Source organism: Elaeis guineensis, chromosome 10 (genome assembly GCF_000442705.2).
Source record: "Elaeis guineensis isolate ETL-2024a chromosome 10, EG11, whole genome shotgun sequence".
Lineage (NCBI taxonomy): Eukaryota > Viridiplantae > Streptophyta > Magnoliopsida > Arecales > Arecaceae > Elaeis > Elaeis guineensis.
Genome location: NC_026002.2, coordinates 73,829,258 through 73,838,267, shown reverse-complemented (window position 1 = coordinate 73,838,267; position 9,010 = coordinate 73,829,258).

The following is a 9,010-nucleotide window of genomic DNA, read 5'->3' as shown; positions in this document are numbered from 1 at the left end:
GAGGAAGGAACAGATATATAAGATGCTGTTCCCACCCTTATCTTTGCAATTGCTAAACATTTCTTAGGAGATCCATCAAAACTAAGAGATAGGACTACAAAAATCTTGATAAATCTAAGATGCAAAAAATTACAAAATTTTAGATGCTATAAAGAAGTCTTCTTAACAAAAATAATGACTAGAGAAGATTGCAACCAACCTTTCTGGAAAGAAAAATTTGTTGCAGGTCTCCCTACCGTGTTCTTTGAGAAAATAAAAACTAAACTTAGGAATCAAAATAATGGTAGAATTTTTTATAATAGATTGACATATGGAGACCTAGTTAATATCATAAATAAAGAAGGATTACTACTTTGTAGTGATCTAAGACTCAAACAACAAATTAAAAAGGAACAACTAAATTCTAAAAAAGAGCTAAAAAATTTTTGCAAACAATTTGGTCTTCAACCCCTTAAAACTCAAAAGCTTAAGAAACTTTGTAAAGACTGCTGCAAAAAAAAGATCTTTTAAAGAAAAATCAAAATCTTTAGCAAAGGATGAGAAAACTAAATTATCTCAATATAAATCCAAAAAGCCCAGTTGGCTTAGGACAAAAGCATCACCACCAATTTGTTACAAGTGTGGAAGAATGGAATATTTTAGTCGAAACTGTAAGATAAAAGAAAATAATAAATAATTTAGAAATAGATGAATCAGACCTTCTAAAATCAATAAAAAATCAATTAAAAATTTTACTCCTAGAAACAGATTCAGAGTGTGAGGCCTCTCAAGAGTTTGAAGATAGTGTTAAATTATCATCAGAATTTGAAGATAAAAAAGATATCTGTGTAATTACAAAAGAATAAGATTTATTACTAGAGTTTATTGATAAAATAGAAGATCCTGAACAAAGAAAAGAATATTTAGTCAAACTCAAAGAAACTATAAAAGAAGAAGATAATGTAAAAAAAATAAGAACAACTTATAAACTAAATAATATTTTAAGAAGATTTGAATCACCAAAAAAGAAAGAAATAACCACTCAAGAACTTCAAATAGAAATCAATCTTTTAAAATTAAAAATTGAATAAATAAAAAATACCTAAAGAATTTCAATGACAAAAGATTTATAGAAGGTGATATAGAAATTTTAAATCAAAAAAATATGCAAAAGTGGTGCATCAAAATAAGTCTTACCATAAAAAATGAATTTAAACTCAACACAATAGCACTAAAAGATTCTGGAGCTGATCTAAATTATATTCATGAAGAATTAATTCCAATAAAATATTTAAAAAAATAAATAAAAATTTAAAAATTGTTAGTGATTCAAAACTCAATATAGACTATCAATTAACAAATGTCAAAATCTATACTAATGATATTAACATTCAAATTTCATTCATTCTAGTAAAAAATTTAAATCAATCAGTAATTTTAGGAACACCATTTCTCAATTTAATTAAGCCAATTTATATAGATGATGAAGGAATTAATAGAAAAATTTTAGGATAAGATTTACATTTCCAATTTATTTAAAATTTCTTTCCTCCCTTCTCTACAAATTTCTTATCCTTCTTATCATGACCTTTCCTAAATGAAGAAGAGGAATATAGATATAAATTCCACATAAGAGTTTTTCCAAACCCATCTACAAATTTTGGCCAAAAGAACTATCAGAAAGAGACGTCATTTTATACAGGTATAAAATTCTTTACTCTTTCTCGAAGCAAACCATCATCATTTTCAGCTTCCACCTTAAAATAATATCATCTGAAGAAGGAAAAAAAGACTATGCTAAATCCTTCTTCCAAACAAGAGAAATAAAAAAAGACTACGCTAATCCTTCTCCAAGCAAATAATCGTAGATGTCCCAGAATTGTCTCTTCATTAGCAGGCAGCAAAAATTCTTCCTAACAGATGTTCCATCCAAAATATTTCACCATCAAAAGTTGCCATCTCATCAGCAAAGGTACTTCACCAACAAGTTATTTTTAGGCCACTCCACCAACAAAGTTGATTGCCACTCCACCAACAAAAGTTGATTCTTCATCAAGTCACTTCAACAATAGACAGATGCTCCACCGATAAAATACTACACCGACAAGATAACTAACCAAATGCTTTCCTAGGAAAGTTATTTCTTCACCGACAAGTCATCTCACTACCAACAAAGTTGTCACAAAAGATGCTTTATTAACAAGTTACTTCAACACCGATAAAGTTACTTCATCAGTAGGGCACTTCATCGACAAAGTTGATTAGCCTCCAAGTTACTTTAGCTCCAAGTTGCTTCACCATCAAGCAAAATGTTCACCTTTAGCTTCTATAAGAAAACCCCCTATACCAGCATTGGAGAATAAGCCTTGGCAAGCCTTGACATAAGTTTTGGTAGAGCTTCACGAGCAATCATGAAGCCAGTGGCTTTCCTGAAGAGCTTATTGAAAATCATATGCCAAGTAGAAGTTACAAACCAAAGAGGGAGTGTTTCACTAAATAATTTTTCTTCTTCCTCCTATCTTGTACCCATGTATATATCCTTCTCTTGAGTCCTTGTACAGTCCCATCCTTGTATGTGTTCTTAAGAACTGTACATAAGTATGAAGTTTGTTCAAAAGTTCGTGTCGGAGAGAAGCAAGCTTCTGCAAGCTATCTCCACCTTCTGTATATACTGTCTCTATGTTTCTTCACCTTGTAAATTCTTCATGTTCGTGTGTTCTTCATCTGTACATATTCATGCATGAGTTTGTTTTAATGAAGTCTTAGTTACTTCATTTCTTCGTTTCTTTGTGTTACTTTGTTTAAATATTGTTTTAAATACTGCTTGCTTTTCATCTTCTTCATCGTCACATGTATTCTGCATTCATAAATACTATTCATTACTATTCGTAACTATTTTTGGAATTACTATTTCGTAAAATACTATTTACATAGTAGAAGTACTATTTGCATTCATATTTCTTCATATCCTTCCATGTTTTCATCATCTACCTGCATGCATGATTTCAAAATCACTATTTTAAAAAACTATTGCATTACTATTTGCATATTATTTAAAAAAAATAAAAAAATATAAAAAATATAAAAAATATAAAAAATTATAGTAAACCTAAGGTTGGACACTAAGGGTGGACACTTAAGGTTGGATATAGATTGGACTCTAGGGTTGGTCGATACCTAAAGTTGGACACGGAGTGGACATTACTATGGATGGACACTATGGGTGGACTTACTATGGGGTGAACAGGGTCAACACTCTACAGGTTGTCCTTAAGGTTGCTTATAGGTCAAGGAACCTAAGGATTTTCTAAAGATGACGCTATGCGTTACCTGAGGGTGACACTAAGGCTTCCTAAGGTTAGCTAGGCGACTTACTAGTTAAGTAATCTATAGGTTAGTTATTTTTTCAATTTTTGATTTTTGATTTTTTATGTAGTTTTTAATTTTTAATTTTTTATATATTTTTTAATATGTGAGTTACCTACTTACTTTATGCAAGTTACCTATTTATTATAATTTTTTATATTTTTATAATTTTTTTATTATTTTTTTAAAAATAGTATGCAAATAGTAATGTAATAGTTTTTTAAAATAGTGGTTTTGAAATCATACATGCAGGTGGATGATGAAAACGTGGAAGGATATGAAAAGTATGAATACAAATAGTACTTTTACTATGCAAATAATATTTTGCAAAATAGTAATTTCGTAAATAGTAATGAATAGTATTTATGAATGTAGGATGTGTTGGTGCAAAAATCTGCCTGCGCCGGAGAAGCTGGAGTCGGGGAAGCCGCGGTCGCCGCCGGGACCTGCAAAGGAAGTCTAAACCAGAGGTGGGGTTGCTCCGGCAAGACCCTCCGACGCTCAAGTCAGTTCTCTGCCTCAACAAGAATGGAGTGCTCGAACGGAGAAGTTAGCAGAGTTTTGAGATAAGAAATGAGCTTAGAGAATAACGTATCTGGATCTCCCTTTTTATAGGCGGAGGAGGTAACGGATTGATGGCGACACCTGTAACCGTCTGGTAGTGGGCCGCCCGTGGTCAGGAGAATTTATTGCGAGAGGTAGTGGAGCGGAATCGTGGCCATCACCGCAGCTCGCCACGTAGAATCTGTTGCAGGGAGTGGAGTAGTATCCGTTGTCGTGACTTGCCAGCGGATGGGAGAATCGCCCGGTATCCGTCGCAGGAGGTGGAGCAGGTTCGTGGCCGTTATTATGGCCTGCCAGGGGGTAGTGGAGCTGTGCGGAATCCGCCACAGGAAGTGGAGCAGGGCGGCGATGGTTACTGCGGCCTGTCAGGGAATGATGGAGCTGCGCGGAATCCGCCACAGGAAGTGGAGCAGGGTCATGGCCGTTTTGGTGGCCTGCCAGGGGGCGCGGATCTGTTGATTGAAGCTCGGCAGCGGTCGGAGCCTGGCCTCTGTAGAGGTCCGGGAGAGGTCCTCCTGGCGGCTGGGGTCGTGGGTGGAGTCTGACTTCCGTGGGAGTCCGGGTGGAACCCTCTCGGAGCTGAAGTTGCGGGCGGAACCCGGCTCTCGTAGGAGTCCGGGCGGAGCTGTGCTGCAGTAGATGTCGGAGGCGGAGCCCGGCTCCCGTAGGAGTCCGGGCGGAGCCGTGCTGCAGTTGATGTCGGAGGCGGAGCCCGGCTCCCGTAGGAGTCCGGGCGGAGTCGTGCTGCAGTTGATGTCGGAGGCGGAGCCCGGCTCCCGTAGGAGTCCGGGCGGAGCCGTGCTGTAGTTGATGTCGGAGGCGGAGTCCGGCTCCCGTAGGAGTCCGGGCGGAGCCGTGCTGCAGTTGATGTCGGAGGCGGAGCCCGGCTCCCGTAGGAGTCCGGGCGGAGTCCTCTGCAATCAAAGTTAAAGGTGAAGTCCGGCTCTCGTAGGAGTTCGGACGGAGCTTACCAGCAGTTGATACTGAGAGCGGAGCCCGGCTCCCGTAGGAGTCCGGGCGGAGCCGTGCTGCAGTTGATGTCGGAGGCGGAGCCCGGCTCTCGTAGGAGTCCGGGCGGAGCCGTGCTGCAGTTGATGTCGGAGGCGGAGCCCGGCTCCCGTAGGAGTCCGGGCGGAGCCGTGCTGCAGTTGATGTCGGAGGCGGAGCCCGGCTCCTGTAGGAGTCCGGGCGGAGCCGTGCTGCAGTTGATGTCGGAGGCGGAGCCCGGCTCCCGTAGGAGTCCGGGCGGAGCTGTGCTGTTGTTGATGTCGGCGGTGGAGCCCGGCTCCCGTAGGAGTCCGGGCGGAGCTGTTCTGAAGTCGGCGGCGGAGCCCGGCTCCCGTAGGAGTCCAGGCGGAGCTGTGCTGAAGTCGATTCCGCCGAGGGTTTCGGCTGTAGATATTTTATACCCAACACCAGTCCCCCTACTTCCGAGTTTGAATTTCAAGCGAAGGAAGTACACAGAGAGAGAGATGGGTACAGCCGGAACCGTCCCTTCGAATCCTGCGCACTGCCGCCTCCAGATATTTTGGCATTAAATGAGCGCGTGCCAGAGTCTTTTCGAATTGGAGCGGTACGAGGGGACGCTTCGAAAATCCCGCAGGTACACTGGCCTAGGTACGGCGCAATTATGATCCTGCCAGCCGTCAGCCACTTTTAGCCGTCTGCTAGGGAGAGTGGGACACGTGTCGGATGCGGACTGGCCTGGGGGATTCGTGATCATTATGGCGCCGGATCTCAGGGTCTATTTAAACCCGCCCTCCCCCCTTCAGGCGTCCTACTCCATTCCTGAGTTTTCGCTGGTGTCTGTCTTCTCTTCGAGAGCCTTGCTCTAGTGAACGTCTTCTCGAGCCGTAGGCGCCTCCCGTTTCTCGTCCCCTAGGTCCCTCAGAGCAATATAGGTTAGTGCCAACCTTCCTCTCACCACCTAGGGGCTTCTCCTCTCTTCATTACTTTTGTGCCTCCCTCCGAGTTAGCCTTCGGCGTCTCGTTCCCCTTTCGGTCTGTCTTTTTAGGGTTCTTTAGATCCTCCCTTCGAAACTACTCAAAATGTCTTCTGACTCTTCTGTTCCCGGCAGTTCTGAGAGTTCTTCCGCTTCAAACCCCCAGGTCGCTGTCTCTGCGGACGAACCTGCGTCCGGGGCAGGGCCTCGCCCAGTTTTTGCACCGGGCGCTATTCCATGTTCGTCGACTTCGGATGAACTCCTTCTGATAAGGGTTCGGTATGAGGTTCCTCCGGAGTACGACCTGGAGCTACCTGGCCCCTCTGATCGGGCCAGCACTCCTCCTCCCGGTCGCTTCTGTTTGTATCAGGAAGCGTTTCGTGCCGGACTCCGGCTTCCACTTTCTGTCTTTGTTGCTGCCTTCTTCCGCTTCTTGGACATTTCTCTCGCCTCCGTGGCCCCAAATTCCTTTAGGTTTTTGATAGGGTTTCTCTCCCTCTGCCACATAGCCGAGGTCCAGCCGTCCCTCTCCTTGTTCAGACATTTTTATACCTTCAAACGCCATCCTTCGGCGAAGGACTGGTGGTACTTCTCTCCCCAGTTTGATAAGAAGGGGTTGCTGAAGGACGCCCCTTCTTCGATTCATAATTGGAAGGGGAAATTTCTCTTCGTCCACTGCCCGACCCTGGAACTGGGCCTGCCCCCTTGGGGGTCTCTAAGGGATTCCGTCCGCCGGGCTCCCAGCCTGGGAGAGGACGACCTCCAGGCCGCCCAGAAGCTTCTAAGTTATCCCGCTTCTTCCCTTCCTAATCTCCTGAGGGAGCAGCTTCTTTTCAACATCGGCCTGAGCCCTCAGGATCCAGCGAGTATTCATCTTTTCTTATCTTCTTTTGCCTTCCTCTTCTCCTTCTCTTTATTTCTTTTTCCTTCCCACTCTCTTCTTTTTCTTTCTTTCTTTCTTTTCTTTTTTTTTTTTTTTTTTTTGACTCTTGATTGACCGGTGTTGCTTCTTTTTCCTTTTTTCTTTTCTCATCATTGTTTTTTTTTTTTTTTTAACAATGGACGTCGAAGCAACGCGGATGCTCGCCAGGGGCATGAGAGCTCAGAAGAGAAAGGGCGCGGCAGCCTCCGGATCGACGAAGAGGGCCAGGATGGAGGAGACGAGCTTGGCCGCGCCCGTCCAGGCGGCCCCGGCCATCGACATTCCTTCAGATGCCGAGCCAGTGGCCCCTCGGGCTTCCTCTAGGAGCCCACCGACTGGGGCCCCCGCTCCGGGGGTTCGCCCCACGGAGGTGCCTACCGCGGGGAGGAGGAGGAAATCGGTGGCTCGCAGGGCGAGTAGCCACCGAGCTGCTGCAGACGAGTCCGTCTGCTCCGAGGGGGGATCGGAGAACCCCTTCAACGACAAGGACTTGATCAGGCGGCTGCTCGATGGCTGCATCCTGTCCGACGTCGTGGAGAGGATCGACCGCGCCGATCCCGAGCAGCGGGCTTGGGACTCTTTGGGGTCCTTCCTCGAGGTAAGCGGATATTTATTTACACGGTCACCCGGCCTTTGTTGTAATTCTCTATCTGTCCTTGCAAATTGGGCACCAGCTCTTTGCCTATGTCGAGGCGACGAGCCGCATGAGAAGGGACCTCCTTCAGGCGGAGGAACGCTGCCAGGCCGAGGTGGCTCGCCTCCAAGTGAAGACGGCCGAAGTAGCCGCCCTCCAGGAGGCCCTGGAAAGAGAGAGGCAAGTCCGGGAAGAGGAGAGACAAGCTCGGGAAGAGGAGAGACAAGCTCGGGAAGAGGAGAGACGGAGCTTGGAGGAGTCGGCGAGGAAGGCGGAGGCTGAGGTCGCCCATTTGGCCGAGCAAACTTCGGTTCTGATCTCGGAGGCCAGGGCCCTTGCGATGGAGGAGTTCAAGGCCTCCGCGGAGATGAGGGAACTGAACGTCCAGTTCGGCCAGGAGGCGTTCACCAAGGGGTTCGAACTCTGCCAAGAGAAGGTGGCCAGCAAGTTCCCCGAACTCGACCTCGGCTTTCTTAAGGAGTCTGAAGACGAGGCCGGCCCCTCGTCCGCCGCCACCGCAGTCGCACCCCCCGCGCCGAGTTCTCCACCTCCTGCCCCTGAGGTCTGAGACCTCTGATCTTGCGCCCTTATTTTGTCGCCATATTTCCTTTCTGTTTGTCTTCAAAATTATTCAACCAATAAAGTCGAATTTCTTGTTGTGGATGGCTTCTTCTTCCCCCTCCTCCTTCTTTCTGCTTTTCTTCTTGCAATGAGCCGATCTTTAATGCTTGCACCTTCCAATGGCAGTGCCCTGCCGAAGCACTCCCCTTGCCCCTAGGGGTCCCACTGAAATCGACAATCCAGCGGTTGAAAAAGGAGGTCCTCCACCTGACGAAGAAGTTGAAGAAGTCGGAAGGCGAGCTCCGCAAATCGAGAGAAGACCATTCTGAAGCCGCCGCTGAGGCCGCCCACTTTAGGAGTCTCCAGGTGAAGGCAATCATGGATTACAGTCGGAGGAAGGCAAACTTCACAAAGGAGCTCGAGGAATGCAAGAATAGTATCAGCGATCGAATTTGAGCTCAAGAAGCCAGGATCAGCGCCCTTAAGGTGGAGCTATCAGCTGCGAAGAGGAAGATCGGCCAGCTGGAGGGAAACTCATCCCGGCTCCTGGCCCAGGTTGATGATGAACAGAAGTGGTCGCAGAAGGTCTCCGACCTCCAGAAGCAGCTTCAAGACGCCGAGATGAGCCACGACGTGCAGCGGGCCAGCTGGCGCCGGCAAGTGGAAGAGTACAAAGAGAGATTCCGAAAGGCGGCTGACGAGGTCGTTCGTCTCCAGAGGCAGCTGGTTAATAGGGCGCAGCTTACTTCCGCCCAAGATACCGAAGAGCTCCAAGCCCTGAGAGGCACTGTCGAAGGGATTTCTGTCTCCCTTGGGGAGAAGACAGCCGAGCTGCAACAAGTGAAGATTCAACTGGCACTTGAGCGGAAGGCCGTCGCAGACGCGGAGGCGGAGTCCGAAGTTTTGCGGAAGTGGCATCGAGAAGCGGAGGTTGAGAGCCAGCAACTTCGTCGGGCGCTCCAGGACACGCTGCGGAAGAGGAAAGAACTAGAAGAAGCAATGGAGAACCTGAGGCAGTCCTGGTTGAGGGATGAAGTAGAT